Source organism: Caretta caretta, chromosome 28 (assembly GCF_965140235.1).
Source record: "Caretta caretta isolate rCarCar2 chromosome 28, rCarCar1.hap1, whole genome shotgun sequence".
In the NCBI taxonomy this organism is placed as follows: domain Eukaryota; kingdom Metazoa; phylum Chordata; order Testudines; family Cheloniidae; genus Caretta; species Caretta caretta.
The window spans coordinates 4,121,510-4,141,866 of NC_134233.1; the positions used below are offsets into that span (position 1 = coordinate 4,121,510).

At 48.1% G+C, this 20,357-nt stretch overlaps 2 long non-coding RNA genes across 2 annotated transcripts in view; one reads left to right on the plus strand and one right to left on the minus strand.

The window, feature by feature from the left end:
- LOC142070314 (uncharacterized) overlaps positions 1-20,357 on the minus strand; it is a 334,822-nt gene that overhangs the window by 81,155 nt on the left and 233,310 nt on the right. The window lies entirely within an intron of this gene.
- LOC142070361 (uncharacterized) lies at positions 3,709-9,506 on the plus strand. Its single transcript, XR_012666316.1, has 3 exons — positions 3,709-3,868; positions 4,309-4,502; positions 9,433-9,506. It is a non-coding gene; the product is annotated as an uncharacterized LOC142070361 (long non-coding RNA).

Sequence of the window (20,357 nt, forward strand, 5' to 3'; positions counted from 1 at the left end):
AGTTTTGCCATTGACTTCAGTGGGGCCAAGATTTTACACTATGCTGATGACAACATAGCACATGGATCCTCCCGTATAAAGATCCATGCAGTAGGGGTTCAGTTTCCTTAATCGTTACAGTACTTTTTCTCCTTTTCTCCACTCCAGGACAGTCTATAAACCTGGGCTCAGCAGAGGAGGAGCTGAGATGTCTCCGTGAAGCACTAACAGCTCCAGACCCCGAGGCTCTGTTTCAGGCATCTTCCAAAATGGCCAGGGTAACTGACTCAAAAAGCTTGTGCGGATGTGCGAGTGACCGGGCACCGTTCATTTGACATTTGCTCTTTCATGATGCCTTTCCGTACTCGGAGGGAGCTGTGGGAGCGGGGCGTTGGCTGCTAGTAACCAGCAAGATGCTTTTCATAGATGTGTGCTCTGAATGCCACGTAAAAACCAGATTCCACAGAACGTTGCACGCCCATGAAAATGCGCACGCGGATGCACACGCATGTACCTATCCAGCAGGGCCGGCTCTTGCTTTCTCACTGATCCAGAGCAGTGAAGCACAAAAAATAATGAAATAAAAGAGCCCCCATGCCGCCCTAAGATTGGCCGGAACACCGCCCCTTGCAATCTGCCGCCCCAAGCACGAGCTTCCTCGGCGGGTGCCTGGAGCCGGCCCTGCCATCCAGCCACCCAGGAGAAAAACTGTGTTAGTGGAACATCAAGCTGAGAAACCACCCAGGATTCATTCCGTCACCTTGTGGGTTTGCCTTCGCCGATATTTGTGTGCATGCCTCTCTTGACTGACTTCTATATGCTGTAAAAAGATGCAGTGTATGTAAGAGACTACAAAGGGAAACTTACCTCCTGCCTATCCAGTACAATGTTGTGCTAACTATGCAACAGAGTCTTTGCCTCTAACCTGATATCATTAGTGTAGAAGACAAAAATGTAGTCTATAGACTAGAGAGAGAATTGTAATCCCAAATGGCGAGCTAGACAGGAGGCTAATTCACCATTTGCTGATGCAGGTATATCTTTTTTTCCATTTTTAAAAGTGCTGGAGCCAAACATCATTGCGGTCTCTCCTGTTTTTGATTTGTTCCCAGGTTGTTAGTGAGTACTTTCCCTCCGAACAGGTCACAGACTTTATTGCGGCCACATTGGGTGGTCTGCTGTCTGCTAGCCCCACCTGTGCCACGGCAGCTGGACTATGGATGAAGATCATCCTGAAGGAGTGTGGAGATGCCATGCTGGACAAGGTATAACTGGGAACTGGAGAGCTTTTCTGCCTAAACTCTAGGCTTTTTGATCTTTGCCCTCATGTGTAAGGAAGAAAAATCTTGCTGTTTCTCCCCCTCGGACATAGAGTCGATTCCATCTCTGTTCCTACCCTAAGATAGGCAATGGCAGAATCAATAGCAGTAGACCGAGATAATCCAAGGGAAAAGGAAGATGGTTGGTTCTTTATTGCTCTAGCTTGTTGCCACAGTATTCAGCCAAGAAAGGCTTGAGAAAACAGACTCTGGGGAAAAGACAAGAAGACAGAATGACTGGCACTTGGAGGCCTCCAGGTATTAGGAGGCCTATGGCTAAGGGCTACATGGATTAAAAAGAGCACTGGGCTATTGCCACCCTCTTGCCAGGTTTCTGAGCCTGGCCTCCAGCCCGAGCAGGGACAGCTCCACTTTTAGCCCCATCGTGCAAGCCCCACAGGCCCAGGTTGACCTGAGCTCTGAAACTCACTGCTGTGGGGTTTTTTTGCTGTGTAGACCTACCCTTTAAGAAGAGAAGGAAGGAGGGAGAAAACTCTAGTGTCTTTGGGATCCACTATTTATATGCCTTATTCTGGAGCCCAGTACATCAGGGCTAGATGAAAGGAGCACTCCACAAATCTTCTAACAAGGCTGGTGAAAGGCCTCAGGACAGGGAACCCTCGCAGCAGAACTGCCATGTTTGCACAGTGTTTTGAAGATGTGAAGGGCTAGGAATGAATATGAGAGGTAGTCACCTGTTCAGAGTCCCAGGCATTTACACACTGTCTTTAAAGCACTTGCATATTTTGTGCTTGTGGTTGTTGATGAGCTCTGCATTCTTCGAGGCAAATGGTCAGATTTGGCTGCTTAAATCACAGCTGCAAAATCTGGGCAAGCCAAGCTGCCTTTTGTGCATGTGAACTCGTTTGTGTAATGCATAGCTGGGCACCACCACATTAAATTACCTGGTATGTCTATGTGTGTGTCAGTGTTAATTTTTACAGCCGTGTGTGGGCAATTTGTGTGGGCTCAAGTTACGCAGACGTATTTGAACATTTGCTTCTTGAAGTGAGGCATTTCTAAAAAAGCAGCAAATGGCTAAATAAAGGTTTTGATTCTGTAGAGTGAATGGAGAGAAAGAAAAAGGGACATTTCTTTCTGGTTTTGTTCCTTCCAGGTGCCAGATATCCTGGCTATACTATATCGCCACATGCCTACTATCCGGGAGGGCAGCTTGAGGCAGTTCCTGGTGGAGGCAGTGTCCATTCTAGCTCACCATCACCAAGAGGCAGTGATCTCCAGCCTCCTCAGCAAACGTCTGCCGATGGACAGGTATATACCGCTACCTATTGCATTTATCTTGGTAAAACATGGATCCCACAGCTTTCCTAGGAGATGTAGGGCTTCATTTAAGCCGCAAACAGTTTGGGATCATTCCTAAGGGTTAATAGCCTGGCTCTTTCTGCAGGAAGGTCCAAGAACATGTTAAGGTGGGGTGCGGAGAGAAATTAAGTGTCATTCTGTTTCCATTCATGAATAGCTGCTTTGACATCCTAAAGATCTATCTTTACTGGTATAACTGGAGTGTATTGTTGGAAACATCTACCTCTCTAGACGCCTGAATTGAGCTCACTCTGGAAATGAGCAGTGGCTGTTGGTTTCCTGGTAGCATGACAGCTTCAGGTGCAAATCCCTGGCTGATTGCAAAGACTAGGGCCAATATTATCATCAGACCTCTGCTTGGTATCAATGAGGGTGTGGCTGCTTGAGCAGAGTTGCCATCCTTGGTACTTAAAAGTGGACTGGAAGCAGATCCATCATTTCATTTCAAGATCCCTAACTGAGGTATCAGTTATCAGTGCTGGAATCTAAGACCATAAGAACAGCCATACTGGGTCAGACCAAAAGGCCATCTAGCCCAGTAGTCTGTCTTGCGACCGTGACCAGTGCCACATGCCCCAGAGGAAATGAACACAACAGGTCATTGTCAAGTGATCCATCCCCTGTTGCCCAGTCCCAGCTTCTGGCAAACAGAGGGTAGGGACGCCATTTGTGAAGGGGACCTAGGATGGCCAAGAACATTCGTTCTCATAGTTGTATGTCCATCTAGTAGGAATCTGGCTTTTCTTTCATCCACTTGCCTTCCAAACCCTAGATCTTTGGGAGCCACATGCTCATGATTCCATATTGACTGGGAAGGGAGAAAACAGGAAGTGAGGTTGGCGCTCTGTGTCCTGTCCTTCTGAAGTCTAGTATTAATGGTTAGGCTGCTTTAAGACTAGGTCACTTAACTTAGTTCTGTAACTGGAAACTCAATATTTAAACATGAGGAGCATTAAAGGAGGACAGGACTCCTAACTCTCTCATCATAGGCAAGGAGAACATTTGGTCTTTGCTAAAATATGACACATTCAGGGTGAGCCACAAAAGTGTCCAGGGCTCACCTGTAACTTCTGTTAAACTGCAGTGACACCGCTGAGCAGTGGAGATCTCTGGGGGGAGACCCCTTGCTTGCCACTCAAGTCCTACGAGCCCTAATAGAGAAGATAAAGACTCCAACAAGAACAGAAGGCAGCATCACCTCAGAGACCGAAATTGACAGGCATTTGGCAGCTGCTGAACCTCTCTTAGTAAGTTAGATGGCAAACATGTCTTTCAGGCTTTCCTGTGCCCTGCGATAATCCTGCTGATGGAAAGCTGGAAGTGTGGTATAATATTGCTGTGTGGGCACTTCTCCTCTGATGGACTGTTTCCCTGAGTCCAGCTCTGCTGCCTGTGGAACAAATACGGCAGTTTTAGATACGTTACTGATTTACTTAATGCTATCTGGCCATTAGAAAGTCTTTGGAGCAGGTTTCTTTGCAAATCTTCCTTTGGACTCACAGCATGCCTTGGGAGGTCATACACATTTGTACAGATGTGGGAAAGTGAGCCACGAGTTAAGCAAGTTGCTCGCTGTCATTCAAGTTACTGGCAGAAGGGAGAATTTCATACAGCAGATATCAGATGGGGAGAGAGGGTGTGATGGTGTTGGGAAGAGATCTCCTTTTTTACCATGCTCTCCTTTCAGGCAACATGTGCCATCTTTGAGGTGGTGTCAGCCCTGCAGTCGAGCAAAGCTGTGCGGGAACTGCTCCCAGAGTTGTTTCCTGTTCTCCTGCAGCAGGTCAGCCAAACCCTCGGACAAAAGCTGCCTTTGCCAACGAGAAGCAGCCCGAGAGAAATCCGAAAAGGGCTACAACTTACTGAGGGCAACCCTTGCCGGTAATTAGAAGGAAGGGAGAGAAACCAAGAGAATTCCAGTAGAGTTGTGTGACGCTCCCGAGGAGTTCCCAGGGTTATGAGGCACCTTACCACCACGTGCCCTTCGAGTGAGGAAGTCTTGTCTGTGCCTGCTGTGGGTCAGTTCCCTGAAACGACCAGGCTCTGGCAAAACAAACCCTGCCACCCAGGCCTCCTCAGACCTCAGTCTCTTTGTACAGGTTAATGACAGGCACACACCCACCCCCGAGTCCTCTGACCATTCCGTATGGTGTCCAGCCCTTTATCCACTGAACTCCCACAGAATTGTCAGGCCTGCTGTTCCCAATGGAACAGTACACACCCGTTTATTACTTCTACTTTAGACTCTGTACTCGATACTTAGACTCTGTACTGCAAAACACACAGCACTTAGATATATTTCTAGTGAAAACAAGAAGGGAGATTATCAAAGAACAGAGATTCCAGTGACCGTCAGTAAGAATGCAAGCAAAAAATGGTTACATTTCAAATGAAATCATAACTTGCTCCGAGAAACTAAACTTAACCAACAGGTTAACCTCCTGTCTCAAGATGTTTCTCACCCAAAGTTCTCAACCAAGCCTGATCGCGACCCCTCTTTCATGAAGCAAACTCGCGGTCCATCTACTTCCTAAGTGAAAGATGTCCCCCAAATAGACTAGAGCAAACCTTTGATGTGTACCCCAAAATTGGGTCCCCACCCCCTGTCTACTTCCTGCTACTTTTCTTTCTTTAAAGTTCTCACAGTCCTTCTCAACTGAATGTACATTAAGCATGTAGGGTTCACATGTAAACAAACAGATGGATAAACATTTCTTGCCTGAAAGAAAACCATTTTGTCACCTTTCCTGGTGACTAGTCCCGAGACACAGATCCTAAGAATGTAATTTTCAATGCATATCCATGACTCTTTACACAGCATCTGTACATGCGTTTCACAATGATATTGGTGACATGGGCTTTTATTTGAGACTCATGGGGCAATCTTTTAGTGAACTAGAATGTACGTACCAGGTCCCTCGGCACCCACTCTGTGCCCCTCGCCAGTTAACACTAAGATTCCTGAGTCCTCAGTTGACTTCAGCTCTGGTAGCACATTAATGTACATTTCCCACCAATCTCACAACATGATTAGTTTCTCTTCTTGTTGTGTTTCTTTATTCCATGCCAACAAGGTGCTCAAATTCCAGACTTCATGGTTTTATAATGTCTCTGAATTTTCCTAGGAAACCAGGATCTCAGCTCTCTTCACGGATGGGCAGCAGGTATCAAATAAACATAAGGAAGTACTACTTCACACAACACACGGTCAACCTGTGGAACTCATTGCCAAGGGATGTTGTGAAGGCCAAAAGTATAACTGGGCTTTTTTTAAAAAAAGAATTGGATAAGTTCATGGAGAACAGGTCCATCAATGGCTATTCAGCAAGATGGTCAGGGATGCAACCCCAAGCTCTGGGTGTCCCTAGGCCTCTGACCGCCAGAAACTGAGACTGGACAACAGGGATTGGATCATTTCATGATTGCCCTGTTCTGTTCATTCCTGCTGAAGAAGCTGGCATTGACCACTGTTGGAAGAGAGTGTACTGGACTAGATGGACCATTGGACTGGCCCAGTAAGGCTGATCTTAGGTAGTGGCCACAGTGGGTCAGGTTTTCAAGATGGGTGCCTCAGTTTTGTCCACAAAACTTGAATTTGTTCAGATGGATGGGTACCTAGCTATGTGATTGCTGGCGCTGCAGACACGAGTATATATTCTGCTCATGCTGTTGGCCCATGTGCAGGCCCATTTTAGGTACCTATATGTGACGGGGTGGTAGGCTGTGCCCCGGCCTCTTCCATGGACACAGACTGCTCCGAGTCCCTCCAAAGTGTTCTAGGGATGCCTGCTCCTGAGATCCTGGTGGTAAGGGCTCTGATGACTGTTTGACCCCAACGGATGATCTTAAGTCACCTTTACGCTTGACCTTTGTTTTCTTTCTCCTCCCTCTTGTCTATACTTTCGTGTCTAGGTTTCTCCAGCCCCTTTACATATATTTCCTCTTTACCTGGCCCTTCAGGTTTTATTTCCACCCCCCTTTGGCCTCCATACCTGCCTTGGTGTCCCTGTTAGAAAGGGATTCCAGTCCATGCCCAGTAGAAGGCAGTGGGGCAATCCATCCACTACCGCTACATGTTTCTGCCTAAACTTCCCCTTAATATTCAGGGTCCTTAAAATTGGGCAGAATTTATCGTCCCCATGGACACTGGGCAGAATTTATTGTCCCCTTGGACCTGGTATTCAGTTTTGATCCTACCTCTGGGAAGTATCCAGTGGGGTTTCACTAACTCCTGCCTGATTAGCAAACAGGATGAAGCTGTGTCCATTAGTCCCTTTGGTGGCTCCTCCCTACCCAGACCGATACGGTAGGTACTTTCTTTTTTCTTTCCTGCCTGGGAGTCTTGTCCCAACCACAAAACTGGGCAAACCCACAGTCCATTTTAGGACAGTCTCTTTTTAGTTGTCCTTCACGTCCATGTCGGAAGCACACTGTAGGCCAAGCTCCCATTACAGTTCCTTGAGGCTCCTCCCTCTTCTTCTTGCTGCCCTTCCCAGCTGTAGGCACTCTGGTCCTTCTCAGATCTAGTCCCTTAAACCACTGACTCACTCTGGGAATGTCCGCCTCTATAAATTCCTCTCACTTTAACTGTGGGGTCCAGATGAACTGGCTGGCGCCACAGAACCCATCCTCGGATATGCTCAGGGAGACTCTGAAGAAACTTCCAGAATCATGCAGTCCATGATCTCCCCCACAGTCTGAGTATCTGGTCTTACCAATGAGTGGCCCAATCTTTTAATTCCTGTCCAAATGCACAGAGGCATAATCCCTCAATCCATCTTTCAACTCTACATTTCTGGCAGTACTTTTCTGTGGACAGGCCCCACCTCGTCCAGCATGGCTGCCTTAATCATGTCATAATCTCTTGCCTGCTCATCACTAAAAGCCCTGTATGTGCTTCCCCGGTTAAATAGGGTGCCAGTTGAAGGGCCCACATGGTTCTGTCCCTAGGAGGTCTCTCTGCTGCTCCTTGAAGAGTAACCAAAAACACATTGGGGTTGTTCGCAGGTCCCATTTTACAGTCTGATCTCCTGTTCCTGGTTTCCATTTCCTGTCACAGGACTCGCCAAACTTTGGAGGAGTTGTTGCCAGACCTGGGCTTGCTCCCGTATAAATTCCTGATGGCTCTTTTGCTGTTAAACCTACCAGGCAAGGAAAGGCTGTTTTTCTGCCTGCTGGGATTGTTGGAAGGTCTGTCGGGTCTTCTACACCAGTGGTCTCCAAACTGGGGTGCGCGGGATGATCCCGGGGGGAGCGTGGCATTAGTAGCGCCGCCGGACAGCACTCCGCCGTTTTTTTCCTTCGGCGGCAGCTCTGCACGTCCAAGGCTGGTGCTCCCCTTTGGCGGCCCGCCTGCGGCAGGTCTTCCATCGGTGGCGCGTCTGCGGCAGGTCACCCTGGGGGTGCGTGAGCCAAAACGTTTGGAGACCACTGTTCTACACCAGCAGTTCTCAACCGGGCCGGTTTTAGCGGGTCTGCCAAGCAAGGTTGGCTTTAGACTAGCTGGGGCTCCGGGCAGAAAGCTGAAGCTTTGAGCCCAGCCGGGCTGGAGCCCTGAGGCCCAGCACCTGCACTAAAGCCCCGAGCCCCTGCACCCTGTGGGGTTAAAATCCGGAGCCAGGAGCCCCAAACTCTGATGCCTGGCAGGGCATAGGCCTGGAACTGGGCCATGGAGTATTTCTAGCATGTTGAGGGTGGGGGGAGGCTCAGAAACAGAAAGGTTGAGAACCCCTGTTCCACACTTCTCTTTGCTGCTTCATCACTTGTTTCAGTGTTCCCTCCATCACCGGACTGCCAAACCTCTACACCGGCTTCTCCAACAGGCTCTCCATTTGCATAGATAACAGGGAAATCCCTGATGAGCCCCCAGCTGTGACAGAGAGGGGTGTTGCACCCCCACATCTTCCACAAACACAGACCGCGTTGAGACTTTTTTCCTTCTAAGCACCAACATATAGTCTATTTAATCCCCCTACCAATACATAGCACCTTTATATTGTATCTCAACTTTCTAAACTCTTCTCCAAAAGTCGGGTGGGGGGTAAGGTGTTTCCACTCAGAGACCTCACTTTGTCAGGCTCTCCTAGCTTTTTGTCTTTCTGTTTCTCTTAGGGTGACCAGACAGCAAGTGTGAAAAATCAGGACAGGGGTAGGGGTGTGGGGCGGGGGGGAGGGAATAGGCACCTGTATAAGATAAAGTCCCAAATATCAGGACATCTGGTCACCCAAGTTTCTTTCTCTGTCTGTTCCCCTCAAAGGGCTCCTGCCCATGTCCTTTTACACAGTTTCCCTGTTAATGGAATGATTGGTTCCTTGACTCACTAGCCCCAATCTGACCTTGTAATCAGGTACACCTCTCTCCAATTAGGCCTTCTGTGAGGAACGGAATTAGTAGGAATAGTGACCAGAGTGCTGACTCAAGTGCAAACCCTCAGCACTCTGTCACCTCATATCTGGAGATATGACCCCAGAATGTCCATTAGTGATCACCACACTCGATGCCCCCTGTTTCTGGGTCCTGATCATGTACCTTTTCCACATCACTTTACTCTCCTAGTGCCCATAGTCCTTGCAGAAAGAGAAAAAGGACTGCAAAATATTGTCCCTAGCAAAACTAGTCCTATGAGATGTATGAGACTGAAACTTACCTCCCAGCATCAAGTCCTTCCAGGGACACTGGTGTCCAGGACATTGCCAATGGATGAACTGCCGATTGAACAGCAGACCTGAGAAGTAGCCGGGGCTTCCTGACTCTCTGTTCAAGCTGCACCTTCCTCCTGATTGCTGCAGTTCTGTGCCTCTCTTTCCCCAGGCTTTCTATCAAAGCATTCGAGTCTGTGCTTTTCAAGGGTGGGAATGAGAGACTGGTGAGAGCGCTCAGGAAGCAGAGAACGTGGATTCTTCTGGAAAACCCCAAGACTCACCATGAGGGAGTGTGTCTGCTGGTGAGGTAAGAGATCTAGGAGGCATCATTTTATCCTTGGGAATCAGTAGCCAATAGAGTGGCTGAGAGGGAACCTCCCGTTTATAGCTTTGTGGGGGGGTGGGGTGTCCTGGGTGGAAACACACCGCTCCCACTCCTAGATATCAGAGCTGTCTGCTCAGAGCAGCTGAGTTTTTTTGAAGTGTGCAATCTAGCCCATGAGCGGTTTCTTTTGTCTTCCAGTCTTCTGCTAAGATCTGGACTCATAACACCTGAGATCATACAGAGCCTCCTCCGCTGGGTGAATTCCCCCACAGAAAACCACCGAGTCACCAGCACAGCTTTCCTTGCCCAGGTAAGACACAGGGCTCTGAAGAGTAGTTTCACCATTAGACTGTTGTCTGCCTTTCTTTCGGGAGTTGTACAGTTCTCTTCATAGGAGTAATTGTCATTTTAGACAGTAGAATAGGTCCTCCTTTATATGGAAACCTCACCAGGAACTTCACGATACCTTTCTGAGTCCTTCTCTCTCTGTGGTTTTTATTGCCGTCATTGCCTATACTAGCTACACAACCACAGGTGCTGGCTGAGAGAGATACGGACAGAGTTTGGATGACTGGATCTCTTCTGCCAAGTCCTAGTGCTGATCCTAACCAACAGCTCCTGATTTTGGTTTCGCTCAGCAGATCTTCTGAATGAACCTAGTGTCCTAATACTACCAACCAAGCAACCTACAACTACATTAATGTCTATCTTAGGTTCTCATTACTCTAGTATCTGAGTACCTCCAAACTCTTTAATGTCTGTATCCCCACCACACTCCTGCGAGGTAGGGAAGGACTATATTTCCTATTGTACAGGCAGGGAACTGATGCACAGAAGGGCTAAGTGACTTGCCAAGGTCACACAGGAAGTCTTTGAGGGAGCAGGAAATGGAACCTGGGTCTCCTAAGTCCTAGGCTAGTGTGATACCTGCCGCAGCATCCTCCCTTTCCACAACCTTCCTCCAACATCTGCATCATATTTCCCACTTATGCTAAGCAACTATCTTCGGGGCTCATCTGCTTCTAAGAAAAACAACCTCTCTGTGCCTGTGATGGGCTGTACCTGAGCTTTGAGGCTCCTTACAAGAGGCCCCGTGGTCCTACTACACCCTGCCCCAGAAAAAGAGCCCCCAGTCTGGGTCTGCCTAGAGAGGCTTCATGAAAGCAGCCAATCCGAGCCCATGAGGCTCGGCTAAAAGGAGCTGAAGGGCCTTAGCAGGTCAGTTCCTGGCAGGAACTGGAGGGGCAAGAAAGGGCGCTGCTCTCTGGCCACAGAAATTCAGGGGACAGCCAGAGTTTCATTCTGGCAGCCTTTACTTAAGCTGGGTTTTCAGGAAGAGAGTCCCGAAGAACTTTAACCCTGAGGTGAGGGTGAAGCTAAAAGTGGCCGGTAGGAAGAAGCGACAATGAACTGAAATCAAGCAGTGCCTAGCTCCTGTTTATAGGATCCATGGTTTGGAACCCAGAGTTAGGGGCAGGCCCAGGTTCCCCTACCACCAACAGTGGCATAAGCCCCATGGAGGGGACAATGCTAATGGAGAGCTTGAACAAAGGGCAGAATGTAAAGGACCCAGAGTTGGGGCTGGAGACCCAAGTGAGGGCAATGGGACTGTTCTGGACTACCCCAGAAGGGGTTCCTTTGGACTTTGGGACTCAGCCAGAGGCCTGAGCCACAGAAGGCTCACTGAGGACGGCTGGCAGGGTGCACCAGGGGTGAGAAAAGGACTGTGATACCATACCCAGCCACTAAGAGGCTCTCAAGAGGTGAGTGGATCCCTATTCTAGTGCCCAAAAGGAAAGCTCCATGTTTTGTAGACCTTTCTCATTTGTGTGGAATGCTAAAGTTACAGTGGATTATGTGGCAAGTATCAGAGGGGTAGCCATATTTGTCTGTATCCTCAAGACTGGGGCTGTAGGAGGACTCCTTGTTGTTTTTAGCGTATGACATGTCTGCTCAAATTCTATTCCCAATCTTACTGATCCTATTGGGGCTAATGGACAGGTTGATTTTCTTTCAGCTAATGAGTGATCCCATGCTCAGGGAGAAGAAGTTCCTTAAGCCAGTCTTACGCATCTTGGAAGAAAGGTCACATGATAGGAACAGCATTGTCCGGCAGATGGCTGTAAGAAGCCTGGGAAATTTAGTCTATGGGGCACCTGAGAAGGTAAGAGAGAATACTGACTAGAATGCAGCATAACTAGAGAAACCAAGGGAAATAGTTCTTCGGAGTTTACAGAGGCTGCACACAATGCACTAGGCCAAATTCTGCTCTCTCACATACCCGAGTAACCTCTTTGCAGTCAATACAGGGCAAGCTAGATCCTTTGCTAAGCTGGGCATAAGCAAACAATCTGTGCACTTTAATATGACCATGTGTAAATGTCTCCATCTAGGAATAAAAAATGCAGGCCTTACTTACAGGATGAGAGACTCTATCCCAAGAAGCAATGATGCTGAAAACCACTTGAGTCATGGCAGAGAATCAGTTGAACATAAGGTGTCCCAATGCGAAGCTGTGGCCAAAAGGGCTGAAATGATCCTTAGAGGCATAAAGAGAGGAATCTTGAATAAGAGTAAAGAAGTTCTTTTCCCTCTGAATATGACGCTCATGTGAGCACTGCTGGAATGCTGTGTCCAGATCAGGCCTCCACAATTCAAGAAGGATGCTGATAAATTAGAGAGGATTCAGAGAAGAGTCACAAGAATTCTCAAAGGATTGGAAAAGATACCTCTAGTGATAGACTCAAGGAGCTCAATCTATTTAGCCTTACAAAGAGAAGGTTAAGGAGTGACTTGAGGACAGTCTAGAACTACTCACATGGGGAACACATTTTGAGAATGGGTTCTTCCCATTAGCAAACAAAGGTATAAGAAGATTCAATGGGGGAAAATGAAACTAGACTAATTCAGACTGGTAATAAGGCATTGATTTTTAATGGTAATTTTAATTAACCATTGGAACAATTTACCAAGGGTTGGAGTGGATTCTCTGTCACTAGCAATTTTAAAATCAAGATTGAATGTTTTTCTAAAAGATACACTCTAGTTCCAACAGAGACTATTTCAGGGAAGTTCAGTGTTATGCAGGAGGTCAGGCCGGATAATCACAAGGGTTCCTTTTGGCCTTGGAATCTAAGTAACTAGGAATCTAATGATAGGATGACACAGGTGTATTATGGCACCAAGTTTGGCTCATTGTAGCTCCAACCTGGTCTGAAATATAGCTATAGGTCTCCGGGGGTGGGAGGGGGAGATGAAATTCCCACAGCTTCATAACTGCTAAAGAAAACGTATTAGAAGTGTGATCAGTGATCAGTGTTCTTTAATGTCCTATTTTTGTCCAGGTGAAAAAGCAGAAGAAGTTTCTTATGGTCATACTGATCAGGGCCTTAAGTGACCCTTTCAGTTCTGAAGTCATTGGCGAGAGCATGAAAGCAGTGGCCAAAGTCCTGAAGGAGCTGAAAGAGAAGGACATAGGTTCTTCCTTCAGAGACCTCACCCAACAGATCCGGACCTACTTTGACAACGTATGTGACCAGAACTCTCCAGCCCCAGTTCAAGCGATCTTGATTAGACTCCATTTACTCCCTGGGCATTGCTCATGTCAGAGTGAAGAGATGTTTCGGCCCCAGGGAAGAGAGGTGTTTTACGGAGGAGGAGAACATTAGGAGGATGGGGATGACATCCCTGCTCCCACAGTCTCCCCCTTCTGTTCTTCTTTCTTGCCACTGAGAACCTCAAAGAAAGTCTGAATACTAGATTAGATAGCTAGATAACCATGAAAAGGGGGTTCCAAGGTACAATAGAGAGTGTTGGGCCTGCTCTATACCATTTTTATGTGAGAGGGTTGGAATGATTCCGTTTTTGCAGAGAATTTTGAGATTTCAAATTTTGGTTTTGTTCCTATTTGTGGGACTCCCTCTCCCCAAACTTCAAAACTCTTTGTGAAATGGAATTACTATTCTCAACCGAGCTCTATTGAAAGCCTTGGGTCCGGGCAGTCTGCTCTCGGTGCTGGGAACCCAGGTGCTGGGAACCCAGGAAACTGTGGGAGCTAGAAGTGCCAGGGAGTTGCAAATTTGAGAGCCAGGGTCCCAGACGCTGTGGGTTTGGAAGCCCACGATCCCAGTCAGCCTGCTAGATCGGCTTCCAAGGAGCTGAATGGGTGCACTGTCAAGATAGCAGGCAGGTTTCTAAGGACCCCTGCCTGGCTTCTGGAGGAATTTCATCAAAATGGAACTGTCGCTAAAATAGTTTGATGAATCAGCAAATTCAAATCAAAAATTCGTGCATGAAAGTGTTTCCAACTAGCTGTAGTTGGAATCCCTCAACTTTAGCGTAGAAGAGATGGCTGTGCGAGGTACGTGATGTGATTGTCCCTTAGTTACTAACTTGTGGGGCTTTCTTGGCTGTAGGAGGACGATGCTCTTCGTTTATTGTCCTTTGTCCTATTTGGCATCCTGGCCCGCGTGAGCAAAAGAAAATGGAAGGGCTATTTCGCCGAGCAGGTTAGACAGAGCTGGGTCACACTTCTGCTGCACCTGCAAGACCCGAACCCCAGGGTTTCAGTGGTAAGACCGAGAGTGACTTATTTACTAAGCCAAAGGAATCTTCCTCCCAATGCCAGGGGAGATCTGCTATTCCTGCCTGCTGTGGAGGCCCAAATTCTCCCCTCAGTTCATTGCCCTCCTGCTGAGTCAGTTCCCGCCAGGTTGCTCCATGGCTGCCTCACCAGAATCCAAGATAGGTCATGGGTCTGAGCCCGACAGCTCTCTATTCCTGTCTGTCTCTGCACCCCAGGCCCCTGCCTCCCCAGAACAGAAGAGAGACCTGGTGAAGCAGCTTTCATAGGTAGATCTGTTCCAAAAAGACATTGATGCTACCTCCAGGTTGCAGTGGAAGCTCTCCCCTCTATTATTCATTCCTGCATGTTTTCTGCCAATTACATCCAGATGAATCCCTTTTTATCCTGGAATAGATGAGCAGGCAAGCAGATGAGTTCCCTTTGAATGACCATAGCACTCAGTAGGGAACAATTAAATGGTGTGACACGCTTTCTTTTTTTCAGGAATGCAGAGCTACGTTTCACCTCTGTGTCCCATTTTTGGGACTGAAGAGGCTCCAAACTGCAGTGAATGAACACCTTGATAGCACAGCTGAGCTGAAGCCTGAGGAGCTCCAGGTGGACATTTGCAGACACCTTGTGAGTGAGCTATTGAAGTGTCTGAGATTCTTGACTGGAGTGGCGTGTGGTGGTGTAGAGATGTGTGATGGGTAATGGAAATAACGGTCAGAGTGGGATATATGACTGAGGGTGATGGAAAATGTAAATCTGCCACAGATCCCCATTTTTCCCACGTCCACCCAGTCACCTGTTCTTTCTCTGATTTACCTGTGGCTCGTAAAAGCATGTGCTGGCAGTCAAAGGGCACTTCTAGCCAGAGAGAGCTCATGTGTCCCTGATTTCCTCTAGGCCAAAGAGAATGCCGAGCTGCTGGAGAACTTGTACAAAAGCACCATCACGTACTTCTGTAGCAGCTGGGAAGAGATGCGGGCAGTTGCAGCCAAGTTAGCTGGTGAGAGAAGATGCCCAGTGTCCCTTTTGGTATTCCCATTGAGGGAGAGAGAAGAAAATCCCACTGTGCAGCCATTAATCTCTCTGTGCCTCAGCTTCCCATACATAAATGGGGATGTTAATATCCCTACCTCTCCAGTGTGGTGGTCGGAGGAAATCATGACTTGCTATAAAGTGCTTTGGGATTGCTGCAGGGAAAGCATGGTGCAGTCATTTAGTAGTAAAGGCTGGGACACTGTCTCGTAGGGCATGTTTACACTTGGAACTGGGGGTCTAATTCCCAGCTTGATGAGACATACCCGCACTAGCCCTGAGTGCTAAAAATAGAGAGTAGCTGCGATGGCAGGAGCAGCAGGAAGTTCAAGCACCCCAAGTATGATCCCATCCAAACCCCAAAGTCGATTCTCAAGGTGGCTAGCTCCTCCCACTGCTCGTGCTGCTTTACCTACATTCTAATTTTAGCATGCGAGCGCTGTCCGAGCTAGAGTGGGCCTGTCCCATTGAACTGGGAGTGATCCCCCTCGCTCAAAGTGCAGACCCACCCACAGTGTTGCTCAGTGCTCTTCACTACTACTTCATCATTGGGAGGCATGCAGCCCACCTGCCCTCAGCGCCTGCTGTTTCAGGTTCCTGGCCACACCACCTTGTCAAGGAGGCAAAAGGTTCCTCCGCTTTGGCCCTGTGCCCTCTTCTCCCAAGCATACCCAGGTGAGACAGGCAGGCGTTGTGCCCTAAGTCTCACCTATCAGTCACCTTGTGGGATCCCTGCTTAGAACTCACTTATTCCTGGCCCCAGTCCTTTGCTCAGACCACTAGACCAAGACACTAGCTTAGCATGTCTCCAATAACTGACAGCAGTGGCAAGAGGAACACAGACTCTTTAAAGCAAATGGGTTTTGTGTAAACATTCTTAAAATAAAAAGTCTTTCTCATTCTCTTCAGTGTGGACTCTAAACTGCACTAGCATCCTCTTGCCCACAGCTCACCTTTAGGCCCACAGTAGGAGAGGCCAAAGACCTGTCTAGGGGCTGCTAATATCACTTTGCACTCAACAAGGGAAGGTTTTATTGTTGTTGTTTGTTTTCCATTGTGTATTTAGGCATCATCCTGGAACACACAGACAGGCAGCGTATGAAATGGCTGGACCTGGAACATCTGCTGATGTGTAAGTAATAAATACAGCTGAAGTTCTGCTCATCCATGAGTTCTAAAGGAATTTAGCTGACTAGCAGCTGTAACCGATAGCACTGGTGCAAAGTGCATCAGCCACACGTCAAAGGACAAATTCACTCTTGCCCAGTAGAAAGTCAGCTTTAATTTCCCCTGAAGGAGGAAGCTGCAGAGGGTGTGATGTGAGTCCGTGCATCTCCTGGTTGTCCTGGCAAGGCCCCCTCCGCAGCCAGTGCTATCCACTCTTTGGGCTTTATTGGCTCTCTGAGGACTCCCCAGGTGAGGAGAAATTGTAGCCACTTTCTGCTGCCCCAAATTTCCCACCAGCAATTTTTCTTCCAGTAGGTGCCCTGCATCCTGCACAAAGCAGCTTGGACCTGGCCTCTGTTCAATTCCAGGGTTATTGGAGCTCAGACAGTGGCTCCTGAATAGAGATGGAAAATAAACTTAAAAGTGGAAGCTATTGAAACAATGGACCTTCTTCCATTTACAGCAGAGTGGATGACTTTCTGGTCGAGTCAGGGTCTCCCCGCTTGTTGGGAGCATGGAAGGGAGCCAATGGAGGAAGCTCAAGCTTTCTTTGTATTGGAGAGCTTCTGTAGCGTGGTATTCAGAGGTAGTAAGTCTCCAGCTATTTCCGGCACAGGTGACAATATGAAAAGTGAGGCATATTCATCTCTCATGTATTTTGCACCCCAATAGAAGGACTGAGCCTAGTTTCACATTTTACCATGTGATCATTCTGCTCTGGTACTTGAAGATTCTGTGATCACGCTTAGCTGTGATTTGACAGTCTGTATACAAACATGTTGTCCTGTGTTATTTCAGCTCTCCAGGTCCTCAAGAAAGACCCAAGTCCCTCTGTCCAGCTGGTGGCAACGGAGGTCATAACTGACATCTGTCCTGGCCGAGTGCTTGGGGACTGAAGTGGAATGGAGACAAACAGAAGAAGGCGCTCCAGTAGTATAAGGGCCCTACCGTCAATCAAACATTAACCCCACCCTTGGCCCTCGTAAACCTTGCCCACCGGTCACTGGAAGTCCCAAGCCATGAGGTATTACTTCCAGGGTCAAGGCGGACAAATGACCGGAAGCAAGGTGTGTCATGTGACCCCTCTAAGAACTCCTCCCATTGTCCTCTACCAATCGGGATGGGTTTCGCCCTGATAGGAACGCCCCAAGAGAAGATTTGACCAATCAGGGGGAGTTCCGGGGCAGGATGACCTGTCTGGAAGTGGTTTGTGTGACCCCTCTAAGAATTCCTCCCACCACCCTCTACCAATCAGGAGGGGTTTCAGCCACTGGAAACCACCCCGAGAGGAGGTTTGACCAATCATGGGGAGTTCCGGGGTGGGGTGATCTGTCTGGAAGTGGTTTGTGTGACCCCTCTAAGAATTCCTCCCACCGCCCTCTACCAGTCAGGAGGGGTTTCAGCCACTGGAAACCACCCCGAGAGGAGGTTTGACCAATCACGGGGAGTTCCGGGGTGGAGTGATCTGTCTGCAAGTGCTTTGTGTGACCCCTCTAAGAATTCCTCCCACCGCCCTCTACCAATCAGGAGGGGTTTCAGCCACTGGGGACCACCCCGAGAGGAGGTTTGACCAATCATGGGGAGTTCCGGGATGGGGTGATCTGTCTGGAAGTGGTTTGTGTGACCCCTCTAAGAATTCCTCCCACCGCCCTCTACCAATCAGGAGGGGTTTCAGCCACTGGGGACCACCCCGAGAGGAGATTTGACCAACTGGGGGGAGTTCCGGGGTGGGGTGACCCGTCTGGAAGTGCTTCGTGTGACCCCTCTAAGAACTCCTCCCACCACCTTCTACCAATCGCGATGGGTTTCGGCTGCAGAGGACCTCCCCGAGAAGAGATTTGACCAAAATGGGGCAGGTTCTCGGATTGGGTGAACCGTCCAGAAGAGGGTCATGTGACCCCTCTAAGAACTCCTCCCAACGCCCTCTGCCAATCAGAGTGCAGCACCATCACCCCATAAGTCCCAGCGCTGGGCAGAGGAAGCCATCTCTTACCAAGAAGACATGTTTTAGAAATTGTGGAAAGGCTGAGAGGAAACATGGACTCCTTTACCACCCCTGTGAGACCTTCAGATTTTGTTTTAGCTCCGAGGACCTTTGGAGTTGTGGGGAGAAAGCGCTACAGCAGTTACAGTTCCGAGGAGGGCCCTTTGACTCAACCGTTGATGGCTACGTCGGAACCTGACCCCAAAATCCAAACCTTTGTGAGGCACCCCAGTGAGTGTGACAGCCTCTCATTGTCCATGCCCTAAAGTTGGAAGGCGATTGTGGCTTGGGGGAGTCACAAGGTGAACGGGAAAGATGGCGCTCAGGTAAATGAATGATTAAGAAGCGACTGTCGATCATGGGGGTGTAATGGGGTTTGGAATCGACCTGGCATTGCATAAATCTAAAAACAGGCAGTGGGGTGCTTACACTGTTTTTTGTCTGAAAATCTCTCAACAGCTCGACGATGCCTTTCTAGAGGCCTTTGAGAAGTTGCACATCGGTAGCCCTGTGGGAGTAAATCCATCACGCATCAGTTGTTTTTGCTCCTGTCTGAGACCCAGATCTCAAGAGGAAAATCCAGAAAAGGACAAAAATGGAAGAATGAACCAGCTCAGACTCCCTCATGGTAGGGGTCATGGCGTCCTTTGTTTCAGGCGGCTGTAAAAGATTGTGTTAAACCAGGCGATTAATAAAACTTATTTAAATGTGTCAGAATGAACGTGTCCCCCTCCATACTTGTGTTCGTAAAAGACGGTCCCAGGAAGAGTCATGTCTCCACAGACGGCTCTGTTAAAGAAAATCTGTTAAACCCCCAGGAAAGTTGGGGGCTTTGACGGGGTCAATCTTCTTTTTCAAGTGGCCAAAAAGCATCATAAAACTTTAAATAGAAGACAGGTAGGAGCTTGGCTTTCACACCAGGATGCTTACACTTGACACAAACCAGCTCGAATACGTTTTAAAAGAACCAAGACCGTTCTTTCAGATGTGGACGCGCAATGGCAGGCAGATTTGGTCCGTATGCACTGGTTCTCCAAACACAACAGCGGTTTTAAGTACATCTTAACAGTGATAGACGTTCTATCCAAATATGCCTGGGCCTTAGGCCTAAAAGACAAGATGAGTGGTGAGGTATCCAAGGCCTTTAAAGCTATTTTTAGCCAAGGTCGCGTGCCTCAAAAATGACAAACTAATCGGTGGAAAGAATTTTGAAACAGACCTTTTAGCAGATTGTTGAAACGGCACAGCGTTAACGCTTTTTGTTACTGATAATGAAGTCAAAGCAGGGGTTGTGGAGCGATTTAACAGAACTTGAAAAAGATGCGGAGGATGTGGCGATATTTTACAGCCCATAGCGCCTTTCGCCACCTTGACCTGTTACCTGACTTTATGAAGAGTTACAACCAGAGCTTTTACAGAACTCTACGTACCAGACCCGCTGATGTTAACCCTTCCAATTCTCTGAAGATATGGAAACTGGTTGATAGAGATGGTTTTAAAATAAAACCGGCTGTTGCCCCCTTTAGAAAAGGCGACCACGTGAGACTCTCTAAAACCAAAGGAGCTTTTGAAAAAGGTTGTGAACAGACGTTTACCAATGAGATATTTATAGTGGATGAAGCCTTAACCAGGAGCCCGAGACCTGTATACCGATTAAAAGATTACGAGGGTGAGACAGTTACTGGAACTTTTTACCCTGAAGATTTACAAAAAGTAAACCCCAAAGGAGACAGGATTTGCCAGATCGAAAAAGTTCTAGCGGAGAAAGGAAAAGGGAGAAAAAAGCAGCTACTGGTGAAATGGTTTGCCGGGGGGACGGGGATGATAAGTTTACCAGCTGGGTGGAAGCGTCTCAATTCTGACGTTTAGACACAAACAAACAAAAAGATTCCTCCTGCAAAGACTGAGGGAGAGAAAAATGAGCGACGGCAGGTGTTACATGACTTTGCCCAGCAATGCCAGCTCTGCAGTTTTTCCTCAAAACACCAGCTCGAACTTTACAATACAGAT